Here is a 7,609-nt window from a genome sequence, read left to right as displayed (position 1 = left end):
CCTGTTTCACAAATGATCACATTTGACTAGAGATTCTGTTTGGGATTCAGTTGTGCATTCTGACAGCAATCCCTTTCAAAAAACGATACATTCTGGATGAGTTCAAAGGTGCAGGAACACTGTATTTAGGATGTCTTTGCAGATATTCTGTGTCTCTAGCTTCAACACAGTGATATATATATATATGCTCACTGATTTTTTGGTACATGCCAAGGGCAATAATCATTATGAGGATTTATTTCCAGATGTGCTAGAGGTAGTGTTGTGAAATACTTCAACACACTGGATTGCGGGTTTAAACCCCCTGCACTCTTACTCGTTAAAAACCAACAAATGCAATTCACTACTAAAAATTACTGCATTTTCTCCTCGAAAGAGCTCTCAATTAATGAAATGCCCCATTGAACTGGCCCTGATTATACAATGCAAGGAGAAGTCTTCTAAGCCAATACTTGTAACCAGAAAGAGGCTGTATTTCAATTATACAATATACAAAACAATACCATTTAACACAAAGATATAGTCCACACCTCAGCATGCACATGATGAGATTCTTGATATTAGATTAGTAAAAACAATATCAATGCACTGAGAGACGCTTAAGAATAAAGATGCATCAGCCTGACTGCATATTAGTTTTAAAGGGTTATCAGCAAATGCATTTAAAAGAAAAAATGTAAAGTCTTACCTCTTGATCGTAGTGGTGATTCAATATCCAGGACCTTAGTCAAGTCTCAGAGTTACTGTACCTCCTGTCTCAATTACAGGTGAAAAGTGAAAGGTATATTGCACTCAGCAGAAAGTTACCCCGAGCAAAGATTCCACCCATCCCAGAAAACAGCACTCCCCTTTGGCAAAGCAGTGGGTGGAGGAAGCCTTTGCTACCATTATCAAACACAGAAATCGTTATAATTTAATTTTAAAAACATGGCTAAGCATGGGTTTAAAGTATATTCAACGGTGCAGGTGCATTCAAAGAAATAGAGTTTCCCAAGCCCTCAGAAAGAATTACCATTTCTAAAGATGTCTAGTTTCAAGCATTAACATCCAAACTACCTGTCTTAGCTGGAGCAGGGAGTTTGCTAAGCCACCTGAAAGAATTACCATATCCAAAGATGTCTAGTTTCAAGCATTACCATCCAAAGTACCTGTCTTAGCTGGGCCAGGTAGTTTGCCAAGCCATGTGAAAGAATTACCATTTCCAAAGAAGTCTGTTGTAAGCCAGGTTCAATCATGACCATCCAAAATACCGGTCGTCCCTTTGGGCGAGAGGGTTTCCTGTGTGTCTAGGATGTGTTCTTCCCTTAAACTTGGCCCTGATTATACAATAAAGGATAAGTAACCAGAAAGAGGTGGTATTTCAATTTTACAGTACATAAAAAATACATATATTCCACAGCTCAGCGTGCACATGGTGAGATTCCTGATATTAGATTAATAAAAAATATCAAGGTACTGAAGCTAATTAATAAAGATGCTTTTGACTGACTGGACCTTGGAGCAAGGTGTGTAAATTACAACAGACATTTGTAGAAATGGTAATTCTTTCAGGTGGCTTGGCAAATTTACTGCCCCACCTAAGACAAGTACTTTGGATGTTAATGCTTGAAACTAGACATCACAACTGATCGTATTTTACTAGAGATTCTGTTTAGGATTCAGATGTGCATTCGGACAGCAATCCCTTTCAAGAAATGATACGTTCTGGATGAGGTCAAAGGTGCTGGAACACTGTATTTAGGATGCGATTGTGTGTCTCCTGCTTCAACGCAGTGATATACTGTATATTGATGTGTTCCTGTAATTTCTTGGTACATGCCCAGGGCAGTAAGCAGTCTGAGGATTTATTTCCAGACGGCATAGAGCAGTGAAGCAGTGAACTAGTGCAACACACTGGATCATTATATGATTAGAATCTATTCTACTTAAATTATTACATTATACACAATTTGAGTTCATTTTAAAAAGTAAAAGGTAATGAAAGGAATGCATTTTCATAAGAAAGATAATATCGATATGCATGTGATAATCGTCCTTATATCATGTAGTGCGTCATTTGCACACTTTGTGGGCTTGAAATACAAAGAAAATCATGTTCTATGGTACAAGATAAATACAAAACTTAAGCTTTTTTTAATTAGATTTGTTTATAAAGCATAAGCATTACATTACATTAATATATGTGAAAATAACATTTTAGAATCATACGTTTAGTATATTTAGTCCCTAATGCTGAAGGAAATGATCATTTGTTTAACATGCACAGGTGTGTCTCAAAGGATGCATTGCTCCTGAAGGGCTCTCAAACCCTGCATTTCAGATGCCTAGCTGTATCCTTCAAATGTGGCACCTCAGAATGACTTCTAACCTTACCTGTGGTGTCTATAATCCCTATTGCTTAATGCATGGTGAAAGCTTTGTATATATGTGTCTAACAATAAGGAATGGGCCCCTGTGACACTCATTTGCCTGTTTCACAAATTATCATATTTTACTAGAGATTCTGTTTGGGATTCAGATGTGCATTTGGACAGCAATCCCTTTCGAAGAATGTTACGTTCTGGATGAGGTCAAAGGTGCAAGAACACTGTGTTTAGGATGTGTTTGCAGTGATTCTGTGTCTCTAGCTTCAACACAGTGATATATATATATATGCTCAGTGATTTATAGGTACATGCCCAGGGCAATAAGTAGACTGAGGATTTATTTCCAGACGGCATAGAGCTTTGATGCAGTGAAGTAGTGCAACACACTTTATCATTACATTATAAGAATCTATTCTACTTAAATCATTAGGTAGGTTAGGGTTACGGTTAGGTGCAGGAGCACTGTATTTAGGATGTGTTTATATATATATATATGCTCACTGATTTTTTGGTACATGCCCAGGGCAATAATCATTATGAGGATTTATTTCCAGATGTGCTAGAGGTAGTGTTGTGAAATACTTCATCACACTGGATTGCAGGTTTAAACCCCCTGCACTCTTACTCCTTAAAAACCAACAAATGCAGATATGTAGCAATCACATTGTAACAGGGATGACTGTGACTTAATTCTTGTACTAGTAAACTTCTGGTACCTTTAGGGTACGGTGTTCCCTGAAGGGCTCTCAAACCCCGCATTTCAGATGCCTAGCTGTATCGCTGATGTGTTGCACCTCAGAATCACTTTTAAACCTTACCTCTGGTATCTTTAATCCCTATTGCCCAACGCATGGTGAACGTATTGCATACATGTGTCTGAAAATGAGCAATGGGCCCCTGAGAGACTCATTTGCCTGTTTCACAAATGATCATATTTGACTAGAGATTCTGTTTGGGATTCAGTTGTGCATTCTGACAGCAATCCCTTTCAAGAAATGATACGTTCTGGATGAGGTCAAAGGTGCTGGAACACTGTATTTCGGATGCGATTGTGTGTCTCCTGTAATGTCTTGGTACATGCCCAGGGCAGTGGCATATATAGATGTGCTCCTGTAATGTCTTGGTACATGCCCAGGGCAGTAAGCAGTCTGAGGATTTATTTCCAGACGGCATAGAGCAGTGAAGCAGTGAAGTAGTGCAACACACTGGATCATTATATTATTAGAATGTATTTGTTTAACATGCACGGGTCTGTCTCAATGGATGCAGTGCTCCTTAAAGGGCTCTCAAACCCTGCATTTCAGATGCCTAGCTGTGTCCCTCACATGTGGCACCTCAGAATGACTTCTACTTTATTCTACCTAAATTATTACATTATACCCAATTTGAGTTCATTTTTAAAAGTAAAAGGTAATGAAAGGAATGGAAGATATGTAGCAATCACATTGTAACAGGGGTGGCAGTGACTTAATGCTTGTACTAAGCATTAGTACCTAAGTCCACTAGTTGACTTCTGGTACCTTTAGGGTACGGTGTTCCCTGAAGGGCTCTCAAACCCCGCATTTCAGATGCCTAGCTGTATCGCTGATGTGTTGCACCTCAGAATCACTTTTAAACCTTACATCTGGTATCTTTAATCCCTATTGCTCAACGCATGGTAAAAGTATTGCATACATGTGTCTGAAAAAGAGCAATGGGCCCATGAGAGACTCATTTGCCTGTTTCACAAATGAACATATTTGACTAGAGATTCTGTTTGGGATTCAGTTGTGCATTCTGACTGCAATCCCTTTCAAAAAACGATACATTCTGGATGAGTTCAAAGTTGCAGGAACACTGTATTTATGATGTGTTTGCAGTTATTCTGTGTCTCTAGCTTCAACACAGTGATATATATATATATATGCTCACTGATTTTTTGGTACATGCCCAGGGCAATAATCATTATGAGGATTTATTTCCAGATGTGCTAGAGGTAGTGTTGTGAAATACTTCATCACACTGGATTGCAGGTTTAAACCCCCTGCACTCTTACTCCTTAAAAACCAACAAATGCAGACACATATTCGCATCCGAAATACAGTGTTCCAGCACCTTTGACCTCATCCAGAACGTATCATTTCTTGAAAGGGATTGCTGTCCGAATGCACATCTGAATCCCAAACAGAATCTCTAGTAAAATACGATCAGTTGTGATGTCTAGTTTCAAGCATTAACATCCAAAGTATCTGTCTTAGGTGGGGCAGTAAATTTGCCAAGCCACCTGAAAGATTTACCATTTCTAAAGATGTCTGTTGTAATTTACACACCTTGCTCCAAGGTCCAGTCAGTCAAAAGCATCTTTATTAATTAGCCTCAGTGCCTTGATATTTTTAATTAATCTAATATCAGGAATGTGATATTGTATCACTGTGGAATGTATGTATTTTTTATGTACTGTAAAATCGAAATACCACCTCTTTCTGGTTACTTATCCTTTATTGTATAATCAGGGCCAAGTTTAAGGGAAGAACACATCCTAGACACACAGGAAACCCTCTCGCCCAAAGGGACGACCGGTACTTTGGATGGTCATGATTGAACCTGGCTTACAACAGACTTCTTTGGAAATGGTAATTCTTTCACATGGCTTGGCAAACTACCTGGCCCAGCTAAGACAGGTACTTTGGATGGTAATGCTTGAAACTAGACATCTTTGGATATGGTAATTCTTTCAGGTGGCTTAGCAAACTCCCTGCTCCAGCTAAGACAGGTAGTTTGGATGTTAATGCTTGAAACTAGACATCTTTAGAAATGGTAATTCTTTCTGAGGGCTTGGGAAACTCTATTTCTTTGAATGCACCTGCACCGTTGAATATACTTTAAACCCATGCTTAGCCATGTTTTTAAAATTAAATTATAACGATTTCTGTGTTTGATAATGGTAGCAAAGGCTTCCTCCACCCACTGCTTTGCCAAAGGGGAGTGCTGTTTTCTGGGATGGGTGGAATCTTTGCTCGGGGTAACTTTCTGCTGAGTGCAATATACCTTTCACTTTTCACCTGTAATTGAGACAGGAGGTACAGTAACTCTGAGACTTGACTAAGGTCCTGGATATTGAATCACCACTACGATCAAGAGGTAAGACTTTACATTTTTTCTTTTAAATGCATTTGCTGATAACCCTTTAAAACTAATATGCAGTCAGGCTGATGCATCTTTATTCTTAAGCGTCTCTCAGTGCATTGATATTGTTTTTACTAATCTAATATCAAGAATCTCATCATGTGCATGCTGAGGTGTGGACTATATCTTTGTGTTAAATGGTATTGTTTTGTATATTGTATAATTGAAATACAGCCTCTTTCTGGTTACAAGTATTGGCTTAGAAGACTTCTCCTTGCATTGTATAATCAGGGCCAGTTCAATGGGGCATTTCATTAATTGAGAGCTCTTTCGAGGAGAAAATGCAGTAATTTTTAGTAGTGAATTGCATTTGTTGGTTTTTAACGAGTAAGAGTGCAGGGGGTTTAAACCTGCAATCCAGTGTGTTGAAGTATTTCACAACACTACCTCTAGCACATCTGGAAATAAATCCTCATAATGATTATTGCCCTTGGCATGTACCAAAAAATCAGTGAGCATATATATATATATCACTGTGTTGAAGCTAGAGACACAGAATATCTGCAAAGACATCCTAAATACAGTGTTCCTGCACCTTTGAACTCATCCAGAATGTATCGTTTTTTGAAAGGGATTGCTGTCAGAATGCACAACTGAATCCCAAACAGAATCTCTAGTCAAATGTGATCATTTGTGAAACAGGCAAATGAGTCTCTCAGGGGCCCATTGCTCATTTTCAGACACATGTATGCGATACTTTCACCATGTGTTGAGCAATAGGGATTAAAGATACCAGATGTAAGGTTTAAAAGTGATTCTGAGGTGCAACACATCAGCGATACAGCTAGGCATCTGAAATGCGGGGTTTGAGAGCCCTTCAAGGAACACCGTACCCTAAAGGTACCAGAAGTCCACTAGTGGACTTTGGTACTAATGCTTAGTACAAGCATTAAGTCACTGTCACCCCTGTTACAATGTGATTGCTACATATCTGCATTTGTTGGTTTTTAAGGAGTAAGAGTGCAGGGGGTTTAAACCTGCAATCCAGTGTGATGAAGTATTTCACAACACTACCTCTAGCACATCTGGAAATAAATCCTCATAATGATTATTGACTTGGGCATGTACCAAAAAATCAGTGAGCATATATATATATCACTGTGTTGAAGCTAGAGACACAGAATATCTGCAAAGACATCCTAAATACAGTGTTCCTGCAACTTTGAACTCATCCAGAATGTATTGTTTTTTGAAAGGGATTGCTGTCAGAATGCACAACTGAATCCCAAACAGAATCTCTAGTCAAATGTGATCATTTGTGAAACAGGCAAATGAGTCTCTCAGGGGCCCATTGCTCATTTTCAGACACATGTATGCGATACTTTCACCATGTGTTGAGCAATAGGGATTAAAGATACCAGAGGTAAGGTTTAAAAGTGATTCTGAGGTGCAACACATCAGCGATACAGCTATGCATCTGAAATGCGGGGTTTGAGAGCCCTTCAGGGAACACTGTACCCTAAAGGTACCAGAAGTCCATTAGTGGACTTATGTACTAATGCTTAGTACAAGCAAAAAGTCACTGTCACCCCTGTTACAATGTGATTGCTACATATCTTTCATTCCTTTCATTACCTTTTACTTTTAAAAATGAACTCAAATTATGTATAATGTAATAATTTAAGCAGAATAAAGTAGAAGTCATTCTGAGGTGCCACATGTGAGGGATACAGCTAATCATCTGAAATGCAGGGTTTGAGAGCCCTTTCAGGAGCACTGCATCCATTGAGACAGACCCGTGCATGTTAAACAAATAGATTCTAATAATATAATGATCCAGTGTGTTGCACTACTTCACTGCTTCACTGCTCTATGCCGTCTGGAAATATATCCTCAGACTGCTTACTGCCCTGGGCATGTACCAAGACATTACAGGAGCACATCTATATATGCCACTGCGTTGAAGCAGGAGACACACATTCGCATCCGAAATACAGTGTTCCAGCACCTTTGACCTCATCCAGAACGTATCATTTCTTGAAAGGGATTGCTGTCCGAATGCACATCTGAATCCCAAACAGAATCTCTAGTAAAATACGATCATTTGTGAAACAGGCAAATGAGTCTCTCAGGGGCCC

The sequence above is a fragment of the Atractosteus spatula genome (assembly GCF_055471065.1).
Source record: "Atractosteus spatula isolate fAtrSpa1 chromosome 17 unlocalized genomic scaffold, fAtrSpa1.hap1 SUPER_17_unloc_2, whole genome shotgun sequence".
Lineage (NCBI taxonomy): Eukaryota > Metazoa > Chordata > Actinopteri > Semionotiformes > Lepisosteidae > Atractosteus > Atractosteus spatula.
The sequence above is the reverse complement of the archived record's forward strand: the minus strand, read 5'-3'. Positions refer to the sequence as shown.